This window comes from Paroedura picta, chromosome 4 (genome assembly GCF_049243985.1).
Source record: "Paroedura picta isolate Pp20150507F chromosome 4, Ppicta_v3.0, whole genome shotgun sequence".
In the NCBI taxonomy this organism is placed as follows: Eukaryota; Metazoa; Chordata; class Lepidosauria; order Squamata; family Gekkonidae; genus Paroedura; species Paroedura picta.
The window spans coordinates 32,284,186-32,310,801 of record NC_135372.1 but is presented as its reverse complement, the minus strand read 5'-3'; the positions used below and the strand labels follow the sequence as shown (position 1 = coordinate 32,310,801).

The window sequence follows — 26,616 nt, the reverse complement described above, 5'->3', positions numbered from 1 at the left end:
CGCTTTACCAATGTTAAAATCTGGTCACCTTAGACAATCTGGTCACCTTACACCAAAAGCTATTCCTTTCAATCTCCTCCGAATTGTCCCCTGGAGCCACAGTTTTCACAATCTGGCAGGGACAAGAATGAGTTACAAACACAGAAAGAACAAAGTAACAAACAGAAAAAAGAGTGGGGTCAGGATCATCGGGTCCTGACCGCCTTGTTTCCCCATCCTGCTGAGACCCTTCGTTTTTATTTATTCCTTTATTTTTGCTGAGTCAGTTCGTAAACAAGAAGTCCTTCCAGCAAATGTGCTGCTTTTCTTTCGCTCTCTGTGTGCAGAGGATTCTAAGAAGACACCTCCTTCAACCAGCATCTTCCCACTAGTTCATTGGCTGGAGGAAGAGATTGCTGAGCTGTGGCAGCTCTGTGGGGAGTGGGACGGATCCAGCGGGAGGCCGAGAGAAATAAACAAGCTGTGCCCTGAAACTTGATCACCCGGCGCTGCGCACCGCACACCCTTATATAGCTTAAGACGCCAGTGGCCCATTGAGACGGCTGCTTCTCCATTGGTTCCCAGAGAAGGAAATTTTTCTCTTTCACTTTTGCTGTTCCTGGGCAGATTTGGGAGAAGGTGGTGAAAAAGTGGCTGGCACAGGAACGCTTTGGGGGTAACATGATGCGCTGGAAATGCACAGCACTTGTTTTGAGCCTGCCTCCGCTGGGACCTCGGCTGCTGCTTTCCAGATTTTGAGACAAATATGACCACAGCAGCCCCGCATGTTGAACTGCTCCATGTCTCTGTTGGTGGCTGTTCCATGTGCAAAGCAGACACGGCCCGTGAAATGTGCAAAAGGGAAGCGTTCGGAAGAGCAAGCCTATAAAGAGGACAAAGCTGTAGTTTTAAAGATAGATTCAAGTGGGTAGCCGTGTTGGTCTGGAGTAGCACAGCAAAATTTGAGTCCAATGGCAGCTTTAAGATCAACAGAGATTAATTCAAGGCATGAGCTTTCCTGTGCAGGCACACTTCCGCAGACCTCAGGTTGTTGGTCTTAAAGGTGCCACTGGGCTCAGATTTTGTTGTAGTTTTAAAGTCTGTGGAGGAGAAAAATTGCACACTGGGTTATCTTCTTGTTTTATTGCATTGGGCCTTGTGGGTGCTGTTTACTGTACTTTTTCCTTAACAGGGAGTTACATCTTATGTCCTTTCCCTCTGTTTTATCTTCACAGCTTTATGAGATAGAATCAGCTGAGACTGACCGCCCAAGCAACAGGTGGAGATTCTAACCTGGATGTGATGGTTAAGAGCAGAGTGGTGTAATAGTGGTTAACAGCCTCTAATCTGGAAAACTGGGGCTGATTCCCCACTCCTCCACATGCTGCCAGCTGGGTGACCTTGGGCCAATCAGGGCCGGTTTATCCATGTAGGTGCCTCCCCCCATGGATCAGAGCCAGAGCCTCTCCCTTCCTCTGTCCCGTTTGGCTGCTCCTGCCAAAATTGTATTTTACTCAGGCCCAGCAAATCCTTACATTGGCTCTGGAGCTACAGGCCCCGCAAATCCTTAAGCCCCTCCTGGGGCCAATCACAGCTCTCTCAGAGCTCACTCAGCCCCACCTCTCTCACAGGGTGTCTGTTGTGGGGAGAGGAGGGGAAAGATGTTTGTAGGCTGTTTTGGGACTCCCAGTGAAAAGTGGGGCACCACAGTCCAGTTCTTCCCCTTCCCAGATCCTAATCTGCCACCCTAGCCCCTACATAATACAGTTTCTCATATGTTTATAATGCATTGTTTTTAATATTGTCAACCGTCTTGACTCCTTCAGAGAAAGCAGCAGAAGAGCTGGTTTTTATACCCTGCTTTTAACTAACTGAAGGAGTTCCAAAGCAGATTATAAACACCTTTCCCTTCCTCCCTGCAACAGACACCCTTTGAGGTAGGTAGGGCTGAGAGAGCTATGAGAGAACTGCTCTGCAAGAACAGCTGTAAGAGAACTGTGATTAGCCCTAGGCCACCAGCTGGCTGCATGTGGAGGACCAGGGAATCCAACCCAGCTCTCAAGATTAGAGGCCCCCGCACTTAACCACAGCAGCAAGCTGGCTCTCCAGTATCATGGCTGTCTGCGCAATGGGTCAAGGAATGCCAACCCATGGCCAATGCAACTCGTTAGGCCTCTAAAGTTCAGAGGGAAAGCAGGAGGCTGGCCTGATATCACCCAGCAACCACACAGCTGAGTAGGGATTTACTGAACCTCACTGACTTGTGTAAGCATGAGACCCCTGCTGCCAGATCTTAGATCAGTGGTTCTCAACCTAGGGGTCGGGACCCCTTTGGGGGTCGAATGACCATTTCACAGGGGTCGTGGCAGGGCAAGCAGCTTGGCCGGGGGGGGGGGTGCCATCCACACAACAGCCTTGTGGGGTAGATCGAGTGTTCATCTGTCTGGAGCAGCGGAAAAGACTGAGATCGGCAGAGTGGGACAAGAGGCAGAACTGGACCGAGAAACCCCGGAAAAACAACCAATTTATATACAATCATGAACAAGGGATCTTCACACCATTGGTCAGTTTTGGTTTAATTTCTGTGAAAGAACCCTTGTGTAATTTTATGGCTGGAGGTCACCACAACATGAGGAACTGTATTAAAGGGTTGTGGCATTAGGAAGGTTGAGAACCGCTGACTTAGATAATGCACTTTCACTGAGCTTTTGCAGCTGGTTTTCCTGTGCAAAACAGGAAAGTCTAAATTGCACGGAAAGTGCATTCTCCCACGGGTGTGGAATGAGCCACTGTCTGATTCTGAAATGGCAGGGAGGGCCGAAGGGGGTAGCTGAGGAAGGAGCCCCTTTTGGGGGAGACGGGGGGGGGGAGCAGAGACTTGTTCACAGCTCCCCATTGTTCGTCTTGAACAATGCCATTGTACCAAGGAAGGTGGGGGTGGACGACCAGCTATCAAATTCCAATCTCCCTTTGTTCTCAGCAGGCAGAAAGTCGCCAAACATGAGCATTGCAAAAGCAAAAACAAAAACCAAATATTTCCAGAATAATGAGACTAACCCCCCCCCCCGCCCTGCTTCTTTCCCCACATCTGTTTCATATTTGTTTGCAAGACGTCACCTTGCACTTTAGGGTCACCTCTGCCTACCTCTAATGAACTATCGAAGCAGGCATAGACTGAGTTTATCAGAGGACCGTGCTAATTTAAAACATATGCATACAGGTCCAGAACATAAGGGTCAAGGGTGGGAATAGGTATTGTTTGTCTTCATCTAGTTTCTGAGGCAATGCATGCAGATGGCTTCTTGTGGTGCAGGGTGGTAAGGCAGCCGACATGCTGTCTGAAAGCTCTGCCCATGAGGCTGGGAGTTCGATCCCAGCAGCCGGCTCAAGGTTGACTCAGCCTTCCATCCTTCCGAGGTCGGTAAAATGAGTACCCAGCTTGCTGCTGGGGGGTAAACGGTAATGACTGGGGAAGGCACTGGCAAACCACCCCGTATTGAGTCTGCCATGAAAACGCTAGAGGGCGTCACCCCAAGGGTCAGACATGACTCGGTGCTTGCACAGGGGATACCTTTAACCTTTATGCAGATGGAGCTGATGCTTGACCCCACCTAAAATGGACATTTTCACACACACTAAGAAGGTAGTGAGCTCCCCCTCACTGGCAGTCTTTCAGCAGCAGCTGGATGGCCACTTACCATTTATTTATTCATTCATTCATTCATTCATTCATTCATTCATTCATTTATATACCACTCTCCCCTGATGCTTTAAGATCCCATGGATGCTTTAGGCCAGGCTTTAGGCCAGGCTCTGGAAGGGCTTCCTGAATGGGTGGAAGTTAATTCATTTTTTGTATATTTTTGCAGAATTGTTAAACATTTATCAGGTGATATGTCCATGTATGGTCATGTTGACCTGCTTCCCCTCAACTGCAAAAGAGTTGAGAAAGGCTGTGCTGGACCACCCGGGAAGTATAAGGCCATTTCTTCTGGGTGCAAATTGCAACCTAGTACAGAAACCAATATAGCTCTTTCAAAAGGAAAAGGAAAATTTAAGGTATATTAGAGGGGTGGATGAGATGCTACAGTAACCGGTATGTGAAGATAATGGCAGGAAACATCTGTTTTTTTTTGGGGGGGAGGGGGCACTAAAGGGCTTCTTCGAGATGCTTTAAAGCAGTGGTTCTCAACCTGGGGGTCGGGACCTTTTTGGGGATCAACAACCCTTTCATGGGGGTCGTGGCAGGGCCCTTCTCTCCAAGGAGGTCCCAAAATGGCCGATATCGCTCCTCTTCCATTTCATCCACACAACAGCCTTGCGGAGTAGATCGCGATAGAGCATTCGTCTGTCCGGAGCAGTGGAAAAGAACAAGATCGGCATGGTGGGACAAGAGGCAACCCCGGGGGGGGAAACAATTTATATTCAATCGCGAATAATGGATCTTCACATCATTGGTCAGTTTTGGTTTAATTTCTGTGAAAGAACACTTGCATCATTTTATGGTTGGGAGTCACCACAACATGAGGAGCTGTATTAAAGGGCCGTGGCATTAGGAAGGTTGAGAACCACTGCTTTAAAGAAATGGAAATGACAGAGGAGACCATTTGCAGATTTATGCCCATGTTCCAACATTATTTTGTAGTGTGCTCCTTATCACATAATCTCATAAATTCCACTTTCTAAGGAAAGACTAGTAAAAATTAGGTTTTGAGCTGCAGAAATGTTATGGATTATTAATCTACATATCCATGGTTATGGGGTGTTTTACAGTTTCAGCGATGCAAATGGGCTCTTACACTGGCTCTTGGATCGGCTCAATGATTCTATCTGCAAGAGAGATGAAATGTTTCTATGCTTTGTCAGACATTGATGAGAAAATACTGAATGTCAATAGTTTGCTTTGTTTGTTCGTGGATCATTGGAACCAGCAGCAACGTTGAGAAAATGCATAGAACTTTCTGAAGACGTACATCTAAATCAGAAACAGCAAAAGCTGCATGGCCAGCACAGAGAAGAATTTCGATTCCTCTTGCAAAAAAAATTTTAAAATTATTTGCAATAGCAATTGGATCTATATGGAACCAGGAAAGAATACATTTCTCTTGAGGGCAATTCTTGCTGTGAAAACAAGAACAGAATGTTGTCTTCAAATCCAGCAGAAGGGGTATGTTTCACCATTCTCAACAGTGGCCATATGGCCCTCCACAGGGCCCTGGCACATTTGAAGAGGGCCACAAACTGAAAAATATGATAAGAGGAGCCCAAAGGGTTTATGGGAGACTCTGAAAACTGGACTGATGAAATACCCTTCTTGTTACAGATGTCATTAATTGCTAGAAAGTTTGACCTTCATCAAGGGAAAGAGGGGGGAAATCATGTAATCGGTGTGTGCTTGAATTAATGCATTCAGGGCAATGCGTACAAAAATGGTTCTATAGAAATCAAGGTATGTAGAGCATAGTTAGTTCACCCCTAGCTTAGGCCTTTTTTAGCCAGGCTCATGGTGCAAGAGGCACAGGGGGCCCGGCTCCTAAAAGGGACGTAGCCAAAATAAAAGGCTGCCCCCGATGGCACAACCCTCACATTCAATGCCTGCCTGGCCCCTGGATTTAATGCTGCAACCAAATAGGAACGTGGTTGTTCTTATCCAGCTCCAGAGATCTCCTAGGAAATTGCATCTCAGCCAGATGAGAAGATGCAATGTTTACAACTTAGATATTTCAGCATCTAAAGATACCTACTTAGCTTAGATGTACTTGGTATTCAAAATGATATCTATCGCACACATTTTTTATTCTGCTGTTGACAGTCATGGGATGGATGAGGGAGTGTAGCAGAGTTTCAAAAATCCATGACAAACCCCAAGAAGTCCTGTAAACTCAATCCTATGCAATCTACACTACTTCAAAATAAGCTTCATTGCTATAAAACATACAGACTTGCTCTCTTTTTCTATCCTAAAGGAAGACAGGGGTCACAAGACGAAGAAGAAGAGTTGGTTCTTATATACTGCTTTTCCCTACCCGAAGGAGGCTCAAAGCAGCTTACAGTCGCCTTCCCATTCCTCTCCCCACAACAGACACCCTGTGGGGTGGGTGAGGCTGAGAGAGCCCTGATATCACTGCCCGGTCAGAACAGTTTTATCAGTGCCGTGGCGAGCCCAAGGTCACCCAGCTGGCTGCATGTGGGAGAGCGCAGAATCGAACCGGGCATGCCAGATTAGAAGTCCGCACTCCTAACCACTACACCAAACTGGCTCAAGTTAGCTTGCAAGAAGACCAGAGCCATGCTCAGTACATTCCAGAATCACGGAACACATTTAAGCCCTGGTTTATGAAAGGTGGTAAGTTTGTAGGTAGCCACAAGCAGCTACTCATTAGAACCTCTTAGCGTCCTTCATAACTCTTCCATAGGTTGTTAGCAGCCTGTGGATCTCTCCCAAATTTTTGGCTGGCAAAAAAAGCAAAAACCCTCATCATTAGTTTTATAACCTCCAGCTTTTCTACAGAGAAATTGGCTGAATGTTCTTATTTTTTCAAATGTCTAGTCACATCCCATTGGGCACGATCCTATGAAACTTGAGCATCTTTCTGGCTTCATTCACACATGCACAGTGCAGAGGGTTGGACTAGATGACCCAGGGGCTCCCTTCCCACTCTATGATTCTATGAACTCTCTCTAGTTTTCAGCAACGTGGGACCTTAAAAGTCCTCAACCATGGCAAGGTTACACCCCTCATAATTAAGGCAGCTTTCTTGTCTCTTTGAACCCATACCCAAATGGGATCATCTAGGGAGAATCCCTCTGTCGGTCCCTTTCAGGCCACGGGAGAGAATAATGATCTTTTGAGCCCCCCATCCCACTCCACTCTCCCTTGTTCTCTCTCTGGTCTTGCATCATGCGCTTTAAATTCCGTCATCAGGTCAGGACTAAAGTGAGCCTTAATTAAAACTGCCATTGTAGACCCAGTGGCCGTTTCTGCATTAATTGCACAGCAAGCGGGCGGTCGCTCAAACGACCCATTGTTCCGCTGGCTTGTGCGTCCTTTCCCAAAACAAAACAAACAAATCCACCAGAACACCAGCGATGGGCAAGAGAACGCCATGTCACTGCAAGAGGAAGGAAGACCCCCCACAACAGCTATCAAAGCAAACATTATCTGTTGAGTGTCCTCTAGTGTTTGTGCTTTCCACAGGCATGGGCTTTGAGGCCTGTGACCGCTGAGGTAAGAAATGCGGGCGGGCTCTGCAGGAGCTTTGTGACATTTCTGAAAGGAGTCTTGTCTCGCTTTCCAAACGGAAGAGCCTGGCCCTAGGACTTTCTGGAATAAAATCCATGCCTTCACTCTTTAGGTCCTCCAACTTGAGAGAAGGAGACCCCCCCCCCACCCAGGCCATGAAAACCCTCGTCAAGTATTATTTATTAATTTATATACCGCTCTCCCCAAAGGCTCAGGGCGGTTCACATAGAACAGAACAGGAACAATACAGATAACTTAGATTAACAATCATGAATGAAGTGAAACAACAAGCAACATGGAACTGTAGAAAAATGTGGGAGACATTAAATTAACTCTTACTGATAGCCCAGTGGGTTGGGCAGAGTGATGGTGGGTGCCATGGGGGGGAGCTCAGGAGGAGGGCCCTTGGGAAGTGATGGCACAGGTCGACCTCAAGCAAATGCCTGGTGTTAAGTATTAAGAGCAGGGATTCCTAGCCAGGGGTCTGTTGACCCCTGGGAGTTCTGGAGGGGGTCCGCAGCATTTCTCCTCCTGCCTTAAAAGGATTCAGCCACAGGCTCTGGACCTGGCTGCTTCCATTGCTCCCCTCCCGCCTCCTGAGCACGGGTTTTCTGCATCTGGGAGGAGGTGGAGTCTGCATACCTACCCCTGCCTTAAGCAGCCTCCTGTCTCCTCACCCCAGTCCTCCTCGAGTCTGTCTGTTAATGCAGGTAGTGATGTCACTTCCGGGGACGTGGCAGGGTGCTGTGGCCACCTGATCACTTTTGGGGTGCCTCAAAGTCTGTACAATAATTTCAGAGGTTCCTCCATGGTCTGCTCTCTATTCACATTAATTTCTCCATCGTGGGTTGTTGTGCCAAGGAGGAGGAGGAGGAAGAGGAGGAATAATAATTGTATCTTACGCCCCACTTTTGACTGCCCAAGGGAGTCTCAAAGCAGCTTGCAATTTCATTCCCTTCCTCTCCCCACCACAGACACCCTGTGAGGTAGGTGGAGCTGAGAGAGCTCTGAGAGACCTGTGACTGGCCCAAGGTCATCCAACTGGCTTCAAGTGGGGGATCAAACCTGGTTCTCCAGATTAGAGTGTGCCACTCTTAACCACACCAAACTGGCTCTCAGAATTTTCATACTCACTTGCATTGGATTATAGGGGTTGGATCTTACTGAAATTCCAATTGACAGAAGGGGATCTGAGTGGCCCTGGTGGCTTTTTCCTCCAATTCTACCCATCATGTTGGAGGAAGGGCCTGTTGATGGGCAACAGGAAAGGGGGGAGGACTGCTCCACTAGTGGCAATCCCTTCCATAAGTAGGGGTTTTGTTCAGGAGCCAAGCTCCCATTCCTGCAATAAAAACAATAGCTCGTCAAGGATTTATGCTCATGCCAGAGAGAAGAAGAGTTGGTTTTTATACTCTGATTTTCTTTGCCTTAAGGAGTCTCACCGTAGCTTACAATCGCCTTCCCTTCCTCTCCCCACAACAGACATCCTGTGCGGTAGGTGGGGCCGAGAAAGCTCTGAGAGAACTGTGACTGGCCTCAGGTCATCCAAGTGGCTTCATGTGGAGGAGTGGGGAATCAAACCCAGTCCTCCAGATTAGAGGCCACTGCTCTTAGCCACACCACCATGCTGGCTCTCTCTCACCCATCACTACCATACCAAGCTGCATTGGGGGACCAGGCTGGAAAGCAGATGATCTTCCACTGGAGCTGCATATAGGGTTGCCAACTCTGGACTGGGAACTACCAGGAGATTTTGGAGGTGGAGCCTGAGGAGGGGAGAGTTTGGGGAAAAGAGAGATTTCAATAGGGTCTAGTGCCAATTGAGTGGCCAAACTGTGTCCCATGTCCCATGAGCCCCCTGCAACTGTAGCCCATGAACATTTGGAGAGCCACAGTCTGGCCACCCCTGCCATAGAGTCACACCTTTGAAAGTAGCCATTTTATCCAGGTGAATTGATTTCTGTCACCTGGAGTTGAGCTATAATCCTAGGAGATCTCCAGCTATCATCTTCGTAACCTCAAGCAGGAGTCCCGGGAACCCTAGCTGGCCCACACACACAAGTAGAGCCAAGCCCTAATTGCGTCAGCCCTACAGGACTAAGACCCTTCAGCAATGATGGTGGTCAATTCACTAAGTTGTCTTCTCTTGTACCACACCACATTGCCAAGCAGACCCTGAGCAGCCCCCAGTTCACAGCATGACATGACCTGTTCAGCTAGCTCCTGAGCTTCCCAGCCCACTCCGCGTGAGGAAGGCGACAACGACGTCAAGACGGCTGAAAGGGAAGCGTGCATTTTCCTCCTTCCACCTTTCCAGCTCCAGAGCAACACGCCGCTTTGCCTTCCCTCCGATACAGAAGGGCCATTCTCTCCTCCCTGGCAAGAGAGCCGCTATCTAATACGGCGAGCAATGACCGTGACTATCTTTGTCTCTTCTTTCCAATCACCCATCCACTGTGGGAAAAGCCGTTAAAGTATAAACTTTCCCTCTTTTGTCTCCACGCAAGCTCTGCGGAGCCGGGAGCCAAGTTCTGAACAGAGGAGCCTCTCAAAGCGCCCCAGTGTCTCATGACAGGGCCCTGCACAGAAGGACGTTACCTCCTGCAGACAGGTACCGCTTGCTATAATGGCCTTTTATGTAACAGTCTGAGGCTAAGGAGAAGAGAGAGAAAAAGAGAGTCCGTGGGGTGTAGTGGTTAAGAGCAGTGGCCTCTAATCTAGAGAACTGGGTTTGATGCCTTGTAGCTCAGGTATATATTAACTACATCATATTTTTATGGACATCTTGCATGGCACTAGGGTATCTCTTACCTTGAGAGCCAGTTTAGTGTGGTGATTAAAAGTGGCAGCCTCTAATTGGGACAACTAGGTTTGATTCCGCACTCTTCCACCTGCAGCCAGCTGGGGGACCTTGGGCTTGTCATGGTTCTCTCAGAGCTCCATCAGCCCAACCTACCTCACAGGGTGTCTGTCATAGGGTAGGTTCTTTGAAGAAGAGTTGGTTTTTATACCCTGCTTTGTATTGCCCAAAGGAGTCTCAAAGCGGATTACAATCGCCCACCCTTACTCTCTCCACAACAGATTAGAAGTCAGATTAGAAGTCGCCAGATTAGAAGTCGCCGTTCTTAATCACTACACCATGACGGCTCCCTTTGAGACTCATTCAGGTCATATAACACGGGGTAACAAAAAAACAGCTTTTCTTCTTCCTCCTCCTCCTCCTCCATTCTATCCTTACAACAACCCTGAGAACATCACAGCTCAGTGGAGATTTGAACCCAGATCGCTCTGGTAATAAACAGGTTCTCAGTGGCTACACCAGACTTTCATACATCCCATAGCTACAGGCAACACCATTGTGTATCTTCCTCTCTGTCATTGCCTAGAAGCCACAAGGGCCAGAATGCTTCCATAGAGTGGCGATGACCATGTATCTCTAGAGACTTCCGTACTGCCTGTTCTGAATGACTCCTTTGCCCTTGATGGAAACCACCCATAGCTGTTGTGAGGATCATTCAAGCTGCTTAATAGGACAAGGAACTCAATCAGGTTCTCCAGAATCCAAAGGGAATTGCCGTGACAGAAAGGCTCTCCACACTGCTTAGAGCAGCCTTTCTCAACCTTTTTACGATTGAGAGCCCCCCCCCCCCCAACATTCTTCAGGCTTCAAGAAACCCCAGAAGTGGCACGATTGTGCAGAATATGGTTGGGAAGCAGAGCTGTGGACACGCTCAACCAAGGCCCCTCCCCTTCCCACTCCCTCCAGGCTCATCATTGGCCATTTTGGGAGGGGTGGGTCAACATGACTTATATGATCATATCACCCAATAAGCGTTTACATATATTGTCAAAATAAATTAACTCCACCCATGTGGGGTCGTCAAGAAATCCCAGGGTTTCATGAATCCCTGGTATATACTAAAAGGAAGCTTGCCACATTCATCCACACTGGAAAATAAGGTCAAAAGGGGCACCCAGTTCTGTAGCTGACACACTGTGGCCTTGGGCGACCTGTCTTGTGTAATCAGAGCCAAGGGGAACATATTTCATCAGGACTCATGAAATCATGTCTGCAGAAGTCCACAAGGTCCAGAGAAATCCCTGCAGCCCCGCCATTAGCAGCACAGCACCCTCTTGCTGTCCACAACTATGCTGTCCTAAGCAAGAATTCACCTCCCTCTAAGCCCTTTTAAGTCAACAGGCTTAGAAAAATGTATTCAGGATTACAGAGTCTCTTAAATTGTCCAGTGAAGCAGGCTTTTCCACAACCCTTTCCAGCACGATACTGGTCTCGTACGATCTTCTCAAAGAATCAGGAGATTCTGATCTTTCACCCTTTCCCATGTTTTCTCCCTGTTGTCAACTGAATGAAGGACGCTTCTATTCTACACATTTAGGCGGGAATGGCTAGGAAGGAGCCCTCTCTCTCCTCATCAGCCCACTCATCTGTCAAGACCAGCTGGGCAACTTGGTGTAGCGGTTAGGAGTGTGGACTTCTAATCTGGCGAGCCGCGTTTGATTCCCCGCTCCCCCACATGCAGCCAGCTGGGTGACCCTGGGCTCCCCACAGTGCTGATAAGGCTGTTCTGACCGAGCAGTGATATCAGGGCTCTCTCAGCCTCACCCACCTCACAGGGTGTCTGTTGTGGGGAGAGGAAAGGGAAGGTGACCATAAGCCGCTTGGAGACTCCTTCAGGTAGAGAAAAGCGGTATATAAGAACCAACTCTTCTTCAGTAAAATCAGGGCTCTCTCAGCCTCACCCACCTCACAGAGTGTCTGTTGTGGGGAAAGGAAAGGGAAGGTGACCATAAGCCGCTTGGAGACTCCTTCAGGTAGAGAAAAGCGGCATATAAAAACAAACTCTTCTTTTTCTTCAGTAATATCAGGGCTCTCTCAGCCTCACCTCCCTCACAGGGTGTCTGCTCTGGGGAGAGGAAAGGGAAGGCAAATGTAAGCCATTTTGAGACTCCTTCAGGTAGCGAAAATGGCAACTAATGTTTGTTAGATTTCTGAAACCGTTGTCAGAAGAGGAGCTGGGTTTTGGTAACCTGCTTTTACTACTCAAACGAGCTTATGATCACCCTCTCTTCCTCTCCCCACAGCAAATACTGTGAGGGAGGTGGGGCTGAGAGAGCTCTGTGAGAACAGCTCTGAGCGAACTGCGAGTGGCCCAAGGTCAACCAGCTGGCTGCATGTTGGAAAACGGAGAATCCAACCTGGTTCTCCATATAAGTTTTAACCATTACACCAAGTTGGCTCTCAAAGGCCCATTTAAAATATTTTAATCCATAGCCAATTAGTGGAATCTGGAGTTTTCCCCCCCAGTGATTGCTGAAGCAGATTGACTTTATCGGATTTTGTAGTTTTGTTTTCAGTAGAATCTTAAGGGTTTCATATGGCTGTTATTATATTGAGGTTCTCTCTTTCACACACACACACACACACACACACACACACACACACACACACACAGAGATACACACACTAGTGTTAGATAAGAAAGGCTGGAAACAAATTTATCTTATTAAAACTGAAAATCCAGAGTCTATCATTGTCTTCCCATCTTTTCTCAAACCTGAATGGTGCTTTGTCTTGGTTTCTTTTTTTAAAAGAACCCAAAAAAGCTGTACTATCTTGTCCACTGCAGACTGTTTTATTGAGAATATATTGCCATATTAAGTGGTATGTAGCAGCTGTCACGAACTAAAGGCCAGTCTGGCTGACCAGAAGAAACCCCCTTGTAGAGAACTGCAGCATACACGTGCAGTGCAAAGAAATCAGTCTTTACTGAAGGGTTCCATAGGGTAAAGCAGGACAAAGCATGGCAAGAACAGGAACATTGACAGAGACTAGAGACTAGCATGGAGATCCCTCAGGTCTATGTATAGGGGGATAGTTTAAGCAGGAGAAATAGTTCCCAAAGAGGAGGCTTTTGATCTAAAAGGCACAAATTCAGGAGACATCCAGCCTGCCCTCTCTGCCATTCCTGGCAGTATGTGAACCAAGGATGAGGAGAGAGCTCTTCCAGCAAGGAGGAGATAATTTCTACAGGTCATAAACCATGGGATAGAGGAATGGAGGGAAGGTACAAAAAAAATGAAAGGAACGTGGGGGTTAGGGAGGGGTGAAGGACCCACAGACCCATTGATCCTTTAAGTTAACACTCCTGAGGAGATCGGGAGGTCAACTATGACAACAGTAGAGTTTCAATTCTCTTTCCAGTCAACTGCAGGAGATTAATCCTTGGATGAGATGAAATAATTTTTTTTTTGCTAACAGTTGCACTTGTTAGGATAAGAAGCTGCAAGATCCCATGTGCACTTCATGGTGCACTGCTATTGCATGTCCGTTCTGAAAAGTCAGAGGGCAACTGCCAGTCTAGTCTGTCTCTCGAGCACACCATTCAAGAAACACCTCATTTCCTCAGCCTCATAAAATGCCAGAGAACTCATTCCATGCATGTTGGATAATGCACTTCAGAAGCAGGTTTTCCTGGGCTCATTCCGCACACAGAGAATGCACGTTCGATGCACTTTAGAAATAGATTTCTCATTCCGCACTCTTGCTAATGCACTTTCAATTAATTTTAGAGTCAGATTTTCCTGTTTTGCACAGGAAAATCCAGCTGCAAAAGCACATTGAAAGTGCATTACCTAAAATGTGTGGAATGGGACGCCATGCAACGCTTTTGAGCCATACCAATGAAAGAAAGCCATACTGCTAGGTGATACCAACCACATTATACAGCTCAGCTATTCATAAAGTAGTGGGCTGTTTATTCGTGGGAGGATGTTTTGGCCATCCCTGTCCTAAATAGACTTAGCATTAAGGTTTTCATCGAGGAGGATGAAGAGAGCAACCAAAACCAGGGAAAGAAAGATACATGTGGGCTACATGGGCCAATACGGGACACAGGATATGGAAGAGTTTTCCTTAAAAGGTAAAGGTATCCCCTGTGCATGCACCGGGTCATGTATGACCCTTGGGGTGACGCCCTCTAGCGTTTTCATGGCAGACTCAATACAGGGTGGTTTGCCAGTGCCTTCCCCAGTCATTACCGTTTACCCCCCAGCAAGCTGGGTACTCATTTTACCGACCTCGGAAGGACGGAAGGCTGAGTCAACCTTGAGCCAGCTGCTGGGATTGAACTCCCAGCCTCGTGGGCAGAGCTTCAGACTGCATGTCTGCTGTCTTACCACTCTGCACCACAAGAGTTTTCCTTACAGAGAGTTAAAAAGAATATGCCCTGCATATCTTGTCAGCCATGAGATTTCTGAAATGGCACACTCTGTCATTGGAAAAATGAGCAGCAGAGAAGAGGCTTTCAAAAAGATCCTTCTCTGTTGACAGAAGTAATTACTGCAATTCACAGAAGAAGTAAAGAAGATGAAAAGTGATGTTCCAAAAAGGCAGATACAGAGGAAGGAATGGTGGAGGCTAAAAGTGAGGAAATGCTTCCAATTAATGGTAGAGCACATGTTTTGCATGCAGAAGATACAAACTCAAACACCTGAGGTACAAGTATCTCAGACAATAGAACCTGGAAATCCCCCCCGCCTTACCTGAGACTTTGGAAAGCCGGTTAGAAATAAGGTGGCTCTCAAAATGGGAGGAAAGAATGTGTTGTCAGAGTGTAGATTTGCAAAGAGGAGAGGAGTGCAGCACCAGTCCGCTTATAAGAATATAGTTTGGGTAGAAAGAGGAGAGGAGAGACTCCTAACTAATTGTTCTGTTCTACATTCATCCTGCTGTTCTCTTTCGGAGACAAGCAAAGAGGAAGTATGTTCAAAGAAGCAGGGAGTCTCCAAGGAGCCAATCAGGACATGCTGAAAAATTCCAAGAAGCTCCTAATCTAGCTATGTTAAATACTCATAATCTCCAATGCCCCCTGTAGGACACTCCTCCTATTCCATTCAATCATGCACACTGCAGATCTTGCATATTTCAACAGAATGGAGGGGAGGTAGGAAGGAAGGAAGAATGGAAATTAAGAACTATAAGACGATGCCAAGGGAGAATTTATTACTCAACTAATTTAATTCAGTTTGTCTTGATCAGGAGCAACGTGTGCATGTTCTCCAGTGCTTCCAAAAAGTTCTGGTGACCACAAAGACTACTTTGATGCCTAGCTGAAATTCACCTTCTCTGATCCTAACAACAGATATGCATCTCAAGTCACAGACAGTCTTCTTCAAACACATCATTGCAAGGGGCTATCATGCAAGAACAAGGACTGAGAGTGTGAAGTCTCATTTTTGCTTAATTCTGGACAGGCCAGAGCTTGGGAACTAAGCAGGGTCAGCCAGGGTCAGTACTTGGATAGAAGACCACCAAAGAAGACAGGGATTGCTAGGGAGAGGAAGGGGAGGGCAAACCACTTCTATTTCCCTCTAAGTTAAGACTTGGCGACAAGCTCTTCCTTCCGAGCATCTATGATCGGCTCAAGGCAACGTATAAAAACCAGCTAAGGAAGCAAGCCAAGGTTCAGGAGCACCTCTTTCAGAAGGTCCATTCTCTAAGATTTGGTGGTGCTAGCTTTCTCCTTGGAACAAAGAGTTGTTGTTTTTTGCTGCTACATAGAGAAGTGTTCTTTAAAAACGCAACCACCACATGCATTTGGGAAGGTCCATTTTACCACTTAAGAGCTGTACCTAAGCAAGCTAGTATGGTGTAGTTAAGAGGGGCAGGCAACCTCTAAGCTAGAGAAGTGGGTTTGATTTTCCACTCCGCCACATGTAGCAAGCTGGGTGGCCTTGGACTAGTCACAGTTCTCTCAGAGCTCTCTCAGTCCCACCTACCTCACAGGGTGTCTGTTATAGGGAGAGGAAGGGAAGGCGATCAGAAGCCACTTTGGGACTCCTTTTGGTAGTGAAAAGTGGGGTATAAAAACCAACACCACCTTCTTCTACCATCTCATTCTGCTGCAAATGTAGGTCTGCCAAGGTGACGGAAACATAGCATACCAGGCTATATTATGCCAGGGAACTTTCCAGGGCAGTGCCCTGGAAAATGTTGGCTCTGGCATTGCAATGTCATTTCTGGACCAAAAATAAAACACCCAAGTAATCTTGCATGTGCTCCACCATGACGCTCTAGGAATCCCACAAATCTCTATGGCCAGTACGGGGGGGGGGGGATGTTACTTCTGGGTTCTTGCCCAGAAGTGATGTCACAGGGCTAACAATGCTGTTTCCCTCCTCCTTATAACTATTTTACTATTATTATTAAATTTATTTCCCACCATTCCTGAGACCGGCTCATGGCAAGTTACAATGTCCAATAAAACCCCCATTAAAACGGACCACAAAAAAGTATCAGATACATGGTGGAAAATCTCCATCTCCCCCCACCTCATCCCCATCTCTAGAGAGAGGGAAAGAGGTCAAGATCACAATAATTGCTGTTTAACACCAGTGTGGTACTCTTAGGCCTGTTGTTGTGTGGTGACTGGCAACCACACACACATCCTCCAAGAGCACAGGAAATTGTACAAAGGACAATTACTAATCCTGACTGGCCAATCATATCCTTGAATGGCTAGTCTCAAAAATGAAATCTTCCATATATTTTTTTATGTACCCAACAGGGCAAAACCCATTGGCAAAGAAACCTTCCAAATTTAGTGCAAATTGAGTCCAAAGTATTAGCTGGCAACCTACAGAACAAGAAGAACTTCATGCGCTGAAACAAACAAGAAAAAAATTGTTTTGCATAAAATTGGAATGGCTTAGTGCGATGAATGCAAAAACAGCACCCCCAACAAATTAGCTTGCACTTCTTCGGAATGCTAATTTCCAGCATGGTGTAATTCCCATGAGCAGGCAGATGGCCTTTAACTCTTCGTCTCATGAATATGCTGCGGAGACTCTTGTGCCTCACAAAATAATTGCCGCCCATCCTCTCCACCTCTTCTGGAGGAAAAGTTCCCAAAGCCTTCGTGATTAATAATAAGAAACAGTTTGGTCCCGGTACGTTCTGCTTCTTGGTCCAAACGCCCAGTTCCACAGGAACTGCAAAAGGGAGCTCCTCCGCCAGGCATTTGGTTGAGGTCGACCCAAACCACCGCTTCCAATTGGTCCCCCAGCCCCCCCCCCACACGACTGACACTAATCGGCCTTACCCACTGGGTCCCAGTAAGAGCTGAGCTGAGGCTCTTGCAATTTCTATTTTAGAATCATAGAATCATAGAGTTGGAAGGGGTCATACAGGCCATCTAGTCCAACCCCCTGCTCAACGCAGGATCAGCCCTAAGCATCCTAAACTAAAGCATCCAAGAAAAGTGTGTATCCAACCTTTGCTTGAAGACTACCAGGGAGGGCGAGCTCACCACCTCCTTAGGCAGCCTATTCCACGGCTGAACTACTCTGACAGTGAAAATCTTTTTCCTGATATCTAGCCTATATCATTGTACTGGTAGTTTTATCCCATTACTGTGCGTCCTCTCCTCTGCAGCCAACGGAAACAGCATCCTGCCCTCCTCCAAGTGACAACCTTTCAAATACTTAAAGAGGGCTATCATGTCCCTTCTCAACCTCCTTTTCTCCAGGCTGAACATTCCCAAGTCCCTCAACCTATCTTCATAGGGCTTGGTCCCTTGGCCCCAGATCATCTTCATCGCCCTCCTCTGTACCCTTTCAATTTTATCGACGTCCTTCTTGAAGTGAGGCCTCCAGAACTGCACACAGTACTCCAGGTGGGGTCTGACCAGTGCCGTATACAATGGGACTATGACATCTTGTGATTTTGATGTGATGCCTCTGTTGATACAGCCCAAAATGGCATTTGCCTTTTTTACCGCTGCATCACACTGCCTGCTCATGTTTAGTTTACAATCCACAAGTACCCCAAGGTCTCGTTCACACACAGTGTTACCTAGAAGCGAATCCCCCATCCAGTAGGCATGCTTTTCATTTTTCTGACCCAGATGCAGAACTTTACACTTATCTTTATTAAATTGCATCTTGTTCTCATTTTCCCATTTTCCCATTGTGTTCAGATCTCGTTGAACTCTGTCTCTATCTTCCGGAGTATTTGCCAGTCCTCCCAATGTGTCATCTGCAAACCTCCCCCCCCCCCCATCTAGATCATTAATAAATATGTTAAAAAGTACCGGACCGAGCCCTGAGGTACCCCGCTACTCACCTCCCTCCAGTCTGATGAAACACCAATGACAACAACTCTTTGAGTGCGGTTCTCTAACCTATTCCCTATCCACCTAACTATCTGAAAATCCAGATTGCACTCCTTCAATTTATCCATCAGAACATCATGGGGAACCTTATCAAAAACTTTACTAATGTTATTGTTATTTTCTTTATTTTCTAATGTTATTTTTATGATCATGTTAAGTTATTATTGTTATAATGTTATAACTGTTATCACCTGTTACCATATGTTATCTGTATCTTTTCCTGTTTCCTGTAAACCGCCCTGAGCCCTCGGGTAGGGCGGAATATAAATATAATTAATTAATTAATTAATTAACAGAGGAACAACAACAACAAAAAGAGCAGTTACCTTTATTTTTTGCGTATGCCACAAACCCACTGAATTAATTAATTAATTATTAATTATTAATAATTATTTTTAATAATAATAATTTTAAGAATTAATTAATCTCTATTTTTCTATCCCGTCTTTCCTGTGAGGCTCAAGATGGGTATCATCAATTCATATAGCTTTAAATTCAATTAGCTTTAAAATCACATTTAACATGATAAGTGATACAAAATCTGACCCACCTGTCAAGTAATTCATCTTCCAAATTAAAGTTAAACGTTAAACCTTAAATATCAAGGAGGGTATTTAAAATATCAAGGAGGTTATTTATTTTATTTTCCTGGGCTCCAAGATCACTGCAGATGGGGACTGCAGCAAAGAAATTAAAAGACGCTTGCTCCTGGGGAGGAAAGCTATGGCAAATCTAGACAGCATCCTAAAAAGCAGAGACATCACCCTGCCAACAAAAGTGCGTATAGTCAAGGTTATGGTACTCCCAGCTGCAATGTATGGCTGCGAAAGTTGGACCATAAGGAAGGCCGAGGGTCAAAGAATTGAGGCTTTTGAACTCTGGTGCTGGAGAAGACTCTTGCGAGTCCCTTGGACTGCAAGGCGAACAAACCGGTCAGTCCTAGAGGAGATCAGCCCTGACTGCTCCTTAGAAGGCCAGATCCTGAAGATGAAACTCAAATACTTTGGCCACCTCATGAAAAGGAACGACTCCCTGGAGAAGAGCCTAATGCTGGGAGCGATCGAGGGCAAAAGAAGAAGGGGACGACAGAGAATGAGGTGGATGGATGGAGTCACTGAAGCAGTAGGTGCAAACTTAAATGGACTCCGGGGAATGGTAGAGGACAGGAAGGCCTGGAGGATCATTGTCCATGGGGTCGCGATGGGTTGGACACAACTTCACACCCAACAACAATTCTTTTTAGGTCAGACCACTGATATTCTGATGGATTGAGGGAGCAAGCAATCAGTGTTATAGAACAGGCTTTCACAACCACACTTTCACAAAACCCTGGGGTTTCCTGAATGAGTGGGAGTCAATGCACTATCTACTTATTTTTAAAAAATTCTTAAACATTTATCGGGTGATATGGTCAGGTTGACCCCCCAAATGGCCAATGATGGGCCTGGAGGGGGTAGAAAGGGGAGGGGCCCTGGGTAGGTGGGTCCACAGCTCTGCTTCCCAACCATATTCTGCACAATTGCAACACTTCTGGGGGTTTTCGAAGTCTGAATAATGTTTCAGGGGTTTCTGGAAAGTAAAAAAATTGAGGAAAGGCTATTGTAGATATTATATTCCAGGCCTTAACCGTAGGCCTGGCGGAATAGCTGTCTTGCAGTCCCAAAGAAAGGGCACAGAATGTGGTTCCATTCCAGGCACAAAAGTTCAACTCTTGGAGAAATGCAGTTTTCAATAGGCAGAAATGTATGCAGGAAGTGGCTGACAAGATATGTGTGGAAAATGAATAGCTGCTTGGTAATAGACCTGGGCAATGCCTGCAGGAATCTTAGTCTACCCCCAGGCAGATATGCAGAAGATAAACAGCCCACAGCCTCTTTCTGTCTGCAAATCTGAGCTGGGTGGAAAGCAGAGATGTGTCCATAAGCCTGATGTGGGGAGAGGAAGGGAAAGGTGCTTGTAAGCCTCTTTAGGATTCCACTAGGTAACAAAAAGGGGACTATTAAAAAATCCTGCTTTTTTCTCTCAACTCTTCTTCCAATCTCTCTCACACTCTTTACTTTCTTTTCTGTCTGCTGCTGTGCATATGTTCAGGAGCTCATTCTTCCCACCCCCCCTCCACGCGCGCGCACACACACACACACACATTTTTGAAGACAGGTGAGTTCTGGTCACACATTAAACGCGAGGTGGCTTGGGGTTTTCCTCAACCTCGCCAGTACTTAACGTTTCACCTTAAGACAGCTGAGTAAGAATTCAGAGTACAGTTCCTAATGGCTGATTTAAGATCTGCTGTGGTTGCAGATGAGACTTCAGTGCTTTCCTTCTGACTAGCAAAACCAGAATGGCCAGCGTGGTGTAATGGTTAGAGCAGGAAAAGCCTCCAACCTTTATTCAGACTTTGGAATCCTTACATCAACCTCAGAGGGTGATTGTTGTGAGGAGAGGAAGGGGAAGCGACTGGAAGCCTCTTTAGGGTAGGAAAAAACAGCTCTTCTTCAGTGTCACTACAAAATGGCTGCCACAGGAAGCAGAACCAGAAGAAGAAGAGTTGGTTCTTAGATGCCACTTTTCTCTACCCCAAGGAGGCTCAAAGCAGCTCCCACTCGCCTTCCCTTTCCTCTCCCCACAGCAAACACCCTGTGAGGTGGGTGAGGCTGAGAGAGCCCTGATATCACTGCTTGGTCAGAACAGCTTGATCAGTGCTGTGGTGAGCCCATGGCTGGGGCTCCCCCTCGGTGTGGCACTGCACAGCTGCTACTGGCAGTGCCTTCCAGCGGGCGGTGGGAAGTCAGGGCTGCTGGTGGGAAAGCAAGTGGAGCAGGGGCTCAGGAAGCGGCAACTTCCCTCGACAAAAGACTACCCCCCTCCCCCAGGCCTCAGTAAAATTGTCAAGCGTTGACCGGTCCCCGGTGATGAAAAGGCTGGGGACCACTGCTTTAGCGAGCTTTCTGGTTCTAGAGGTTCTTATGGAACAGGATTTAAAACCACTCCACCCAGGCTACACAGCATTCTGCAGGTGGCAACACAACTGTGATGGGAAAGAGCATCTCACTGCAGGGCAGATGCCTCGCTGTGTGAAAGCTGTATTTACATTAGGTTGTGGACAGGATGGCCAGCCTCCACGTGGGGCCTGCAGATCTCCTGCTATTGCACTTGGTCCCCAGATGCCAGAGATCACTTCTCCCAGAGAAAAGGGTTGATTTGGAGGGTGGAGGGTGGACTCCATGGAACTATAGACCAGGGGTAGTCAAACTGCAGCCCTCCAGATGTCCATGGACTACAATTCCCAGGAGCCCCCTGCCAGCATTCGCTGGCAGGGGGTTCTTGGGAATTGTAGTCCATGGACATCTGGAGGGCCGCAGTTTGACTACCCCTGCTATAGACCAATGAAGTCCTGCCTCTTCCCAAACCCCGCCTTCTCCAGGCTCTGCCCTCCAAATCTCCTTTTCGGAGAGGAGCAGCCTAAACAAATGTCTAAATAAAAGAGCAGTGGCCTGTAATCTGGAGAGTCATCTTGGTTCAGTGGTTATGAGCGGCAGCTTCTAATCTGGTGAGCCAGGTTTGATTCCCCACTCCTCCTCCACATGCAGCCAGCTGGGTGACCCTGGGATAGTCACAGTCCTGATAACTGCTGTTCTGACCAAGCAGTAATGTCAGGGCTCTCTCAGCTCCACCTTCCTCACAGGGTGATTGTTGCAGGGAGAGGAAGGGAAGGCAAATGTAAACAACTTTGAGACCACTTTGGGTAGTGAAAAGCCAACTCTTCTTCTTCTTGAGCCAACTCTTATAAGAGCCAACTCTTCTTCTTCTTGATTCCCTGCTCCTCTTCCACATGCAACCATCTGGGTGACCTTATGCCAGAGTTCTCTCTGAGCTCGCTCAGACTGACCCACCTCACAGGGTATCTGTTGTGCGGAGTGGAAAGGAAGGCGATTGTGAGACTCTTTGTGTAGTGAAAAGCAAGGTATAAATCCAGCTCCTTCTGCTTTCCAAGCCTGAGATGGCAACCCTAGTTGTGGAAGAAAAGTGGACTAAAACGCACACAGAGAGACACTTTCTCTCCCCCCTTAAATCAAAGGTTTCATCAGATCCTAACTCCAGCTCAAACTGGTCGCTGCTGATAAGCGCATGGCATGCTACCATGCTGGCCTCCTTCCAAAGCAGCGATAGCGCGATCAAAGCAAACTTGCAGTAATCGTGACCTCTGTCCAGTGCAGAGACCAAGCCACCCACCCTCCCTGCTGGTTTTGCTGAAATGCTGACCTCACCAAAACCAGGCTGAGTTACAAGAAAACCACCCTCTGGCTCAGGGCCAGGACTGCTGCTCACCTTACCCGAGGCCAAAGGGCCAAGTTTCATCATTCCTTACAGCTGATTAGAGTTGGAGAAGTAAAAAACAGAAAAGGGAGAGACGGAGCAGTCCTAAGCAGCTAGAGATGCTGACTTTGGTGGACTTGGAACAGTGTCATTCTGCTTAGCACTGCACTTGCAGGTATATTAGTAGGGATGCCAGCTTCTAGGTGGCACCTGGAGATCTGGAATTGCATCTCATAGCCAGATGACAGAGATCAGTTCCCCTGGAGAGAATGGATGCTTTGGAGGGAGGACCGCATGGCAACGTATCCCACTGACGTCCCTGTCTTTCCCCATATTCCATTATTTGGGATGGAGCCTGGGGAGGACACGGACCTCAGTGGGATACAGTGCCACAGAGTGCACCGTCCGTGGCAGCCATTTTCTTCAGGGGAAGGGATGTCTGTAGTCTGGAGATGAGCCATAATCTAGGGGATCCCCAAGACTCACCTGGAGGCTGGCATCCCAACCCTCCAGTACACTATCACACTGACTCTCTTGTGTGCTTAAAGCTACCCCTTCGCAATTCAGGACATCTCTTCAAGCTGGCGTACTACTGTTAATAGTAGGCTGGTCTGTCGTTAGTTGCAAAGGGCCAATATTTCTGTACAATGACTTCCAGCCTCTTGTGGGAGCGATCATAGCAGGGGTCCTCAATCTTGCTGTGCCTGTGACCACTTTGGAAATTCTGGGGGAAAGTAGTGGGCAGGTGGGGGGAGAGAACCATACAAAATGGCTGCCATGATGGCGGGGAGAATTCTAAAATGGCTGCCCCCAGGGCAGAGGAAATCACTGGGAGGGTCCAAACCTAGTATCCTCTATCAGCAAATGCAGCTTCTTATGAATGGGGTGTTCCCTATAGATAGGTGGCTCAGATCTTATGGGGCTCTAACCTTCCCTCTGTTGCTGCAAAGATAATCTATCTTTTATCTGACCATATTGATAATGTAACATATATATGCTATAGATAGAGGGGGGGGGGGGCTCTACTTGAATCGAAGAGAAGGAAAGTTGGGCGCCAGCTTCGGGAAAGGGACACTGTTTAATTTCAGTTTCCTAAGTAAGGTCTTGTTCCACGCATGGCTGCAGGTGGAGTTCACCAGTCCCAGGGACATATAGAAGTCTATGCCTATTGCCAAGCTGACGGCAAACAGCTCTGATGCCTCTCTGCATATCATACCAGCTATTGTTATTTGCCTGCTAATGTCACTTGGCATCTGAAATCACTCCACTCTCCAATTTATAGGGCAGAGGGACTCACATTCCAGCTGTATCTGAAGAAGTGAGCTGTGACTCACAAAAGCTCCTAGCCTGCCACAAATTTTGGTAGTCTTTTAAGGCAGGGGTCTTCAACCCCTGGTCCGCGGCCCGGTAACGGGCTGCTAAGGCAATGGTACCGGGCCGCCAGCGGCTGCGCCTGCCTCCCCCCCCCCCGCAGCAAGAGGGGGGGAAGAGGCAGGCGCGGCCGGTGGCACGCCAGCGACGCAAACGCGCACGCGCGGAGCCGCCGCACATGCGTGTTTGCGCCCCCTGCTGGCGAAAATGCGCATGTGCGGCTGTTCACATGCGCGTTTTCACCACTAGGTGGCGATAACGCGCATGCGCAGCTGCTGTGGCCGGGCCGCCGGCTCTCTCCCACCCTCGGAGGTGGTCCCCGACTACAAGAAGGTTGGGGACCACTATTTTAAGGGATTTGGGCTGTATCAAACTGAGGTGATGGTACCGCTATACTCTGCTCTGGTTCGGCTTCACTTGGAGTACTGTGTTCAATTTTGGGCACCACAGTTGAAGAGGGATGAGGACACACGGGAGTGTGTCAAGATGAGGGCAACAAAGATGGTGAGGGGTTTGAAGACCAAGACGTATGAAGAAAGGTTGGGGGAGCTTGGTCTGTTTAGCCTGGAGAGGAGACGACTGAGGGGATTTGATAACCATCTTCAGGTATTTAAAAGGTTGCCATATAGAGGAAGGAGCAAAGTTGTTCTCTCTTGCTTTGCAGGGACGGACCAGAACCAATGGGATGAAATTAATGAAAAATAAATTCCATCTAAATATCCGGAAAAAGTTCCTGACAGTTAGAGCGGTTTCTCAGTGGAACAGGCTTCCTCGGGAGGTGGTGGGTTCTCCATCTCTGGAAATTTTTTAAACATAGGCTGGATAGCCATCTGACGGAGAGGCTGATTCTGTGAAGGTTCAGAGGGTTGGCAGGTTACAGTGGATGAGCAATACAGTGGATGAGCAATAGGGTTGTGAGTGTCCTGCATTGTGTGTGTATGTGGTGTGTGTGTGTGGGGGGGGGGGTTGGACTAGATGACCCAGGAGGTACCTTCCAACCCTATGATTCCAGGTGCTCCTGGACTCTTAGCTCTTTTCTACAGCTTCAGCTGTCATAAGAATTTCTTGTCATTTGGCAGGGAGCAAATTTGAAACTGGTCCCTCACCCCCTTCACCCCCCTTCAGTTCAAGGTTCTTTGGAGAAAAGTATACACTGTTTTTCTATCTTAACCGCCTTTCCTTCCCCTCCCCACGACAAGCATCTTGTGAGATAGCTGGGGCCGAGGCAGAGAACTGTGATTGGACTAAGGTCACCCAGCTGACCTCGTGTGGAGGAGGAATCTAACCCATCTCTGCAGATTAGACTTTGCTGCTTTAAAACCAGAAGTCCGCAAGCTTCTGCTTGCCGCGGACCGCTGCGGTGATGTGGTGGGAGAGGGTGGCCTGGGGGCCCGCGCACGCGCGGCAGCCCCAGCGCAAACGGGCATGCGTGGACTGCCGCGCACGGGCGTTTGCGCCCGGCAAGGGCGCAAACGGGCATGCGCGGCAGTCCGCACATGCCTGTTTGCGCCGCCGCCATGCCGGCGGCCGCGGCTTCCCCTCCCGGCCCCTCCGGGCCGCGAGCAAATCGGCCGCTAAAGCTAAAGCGGCCGATTAGCTTGCGTCTCGGCAAGCTTCTCTTCCCTCCCCTCCCGAAGTGAGAAGCTTGCCGCTTTGGCGGCTGATTTGCTCGTGGCCTGGCGAGCTTCTCGCTTCGGGGGAGGGGGGAGGGAAGAAGGAGCCCGGCGCCGGGCTGCAGCCTGCGGATTGGGGACCACTGTTTTAAACAACACACCTTGCTAGTTTTGGATTGTATCCTCATAACTCAGGAAGGAAGTAGGCTCCCAGAAACCTCACAAGAGGGTCCACAATACCTCCAGGGACCACAGAGGGGAATTACTGGGTTACCGCTTCATTTGGACCCTATTTCTTTCCACCTGGAGGAATCTGCCCCCTGCAATCCTTGACTTGGTCTCCAGATCAGAGTGTCAAATGCTTCCAGATTTGCAGCTGCCAGCTTTCCCTGCAGAAGAAGGAATTACCACTGCCAAGTGCGTCCTGCAGCTGACCTGCCTAGACAGAGGCATGCTCACCCGGGCAGAGCAGGATTCAGAAGATAAGAAGTGCTGATCCTCCTGTAGTATTTGCATAGAAACCCTTGTGCCCTCTCTTCAACAGGTGTCAGCAAAGAATAGCTAATTCTAATTGCATTAGGTCAGCAGGGTAGAGTCATAAACAACACAATAGGAGAAACCACGAAAGAAAGAGGCAGGGACCGGAGAATGGCAGAATTGGCCCACCCGCCATCAGATAAAGAGCACAGGTACACAGAGTCCTTATGGACTTGCCCTCTGGGGCCAAACAGCCAGGCGTTTTGCCAAGCCAAATCTTTCAGTTGCCGCATTGGAAATCACCAGAGCTCCTACCAGTTGCCCGGCCCAGAAGAACAAAAGCCACGTGATCCAAGAGTACTAAGGGCTGCCAGCTCCCCTGTGTTCTTGTGTGGCTGCTTTTGCATTCTTTCCCTCCCCGGCC

At 47.9% G+C, this 26,616-nt stretch overlaps 1 long non-coding RNA gene across 1 annotated transcript; it reads right to left on the bottom strand.

Annotated features, from left to right (window-relative positions):
* Positions 1 to 302: 302 nt before the first annotated feature.
* LOC143836735 (uncharacterized) lies at positions 303 to 26,592 on the bottom strand. Its single transcript, XR_013230694.1, has 3 exons — positions 26,508 to 26,592; positions 8,357 to 8,564; positions 303 to 862 (listed from the first exon to the last, which is right to left on the bottom strand). It is a non-coding gene; the product is annotated as an uncharacterized LOC143836735 (long non-coding RNA).
* Between the last annotated feature and the right edge of the window lie 24 nt (positions 26,593 to 26,616).